At 53.4% G+C, this 736-nt stretch overlaps 1 protein-coding gene across 1 annotated transcript in view; it reads left to right on the top strand.

Annotated features, from left to right (window-relative positions):
* Muc5ac (mucin 5AC, oligomeric mucus/gel-forming) overlaps positions 1-736 on the top strand; it is a 47,491-nt gene that overhangs the window by 39,599 nt on the left and 7,156 nt on the right. The gene's annotated exons all lie outside the window — the stretch shown is intronic.

Genomic DNA, 736 nt, shown 5'->3' on the forward strand with positions numbered 1-736 from the left:
CAACCCCCTCAACAACGACAGGAACCAGCTCGACCCCACCAACCACGACAGAAACCAGCTCAACACCCTCAACAACGACAACAACCACCTCAACTCCCTCAACCACCACAGAAAGCATCTCAACCCAAAAAACCACAAAAGGAACCAGCTCGATCCCCAAAACCACAACAGGAACCAGTTCAACCCCCTCAACCACAGCAACAATCAGGTCAACCCACACAATCATGAAAAAAACCAGCTCAACCCCCTCAACCACCACAGGAACCAGCTCGACCCCCTTAACCAGGACAACAACCAGCTCAACTCCCTCAACCACCACAGGAACCAGCTCAACCCCAAAAACCACAACAGGAACCAGCTTGATCCCCAAAGCCACGACAGGAACCAGCTCGACCCTCTCAACCACGACAGGAACCAGTTCGACCCCCTCAACCACCACAGGAACCAGCTCGACCCCCTTAACCACAACAATAACCAGCTCAACCCCCTCAACAATGACAGGAACCAGCTCGACCCCATCAACCACGACAGAAACCACCTCAACTCCCTCAACCACCACAGGAACCATCTCAACCCCAAAAACCACAAAAGGAACCAGCTCGATCCCCAAAACCACGACAGGAATCAGTTCAACCCCCTCAACCACAGCAACAACCAGCTCAACCCCCACAATCACAAAAACAACCAGCTCAACCCCCTCAACCACCACAGGAACCAGTTCGACCCCCTCAACCAC

The sequence above is a fragment of the Fukomys damarensis genome, unplaced genomic scaffold (assembly GCF_012274545.1).
Source record: "Fukomys damarensis isolate Sample0158 unplaced genomic scaffold, DMR_v1.0_HiC HiC_scaffold_16, whole genome shotgun sequence".
NCBI classification, from domain to species: domain Eukaryota; kingdom Metazoa; phylum Chordata; class Mammalia; order Rodentia; family Bathyergidae; genus Fukomys; species Fukomys damarensis.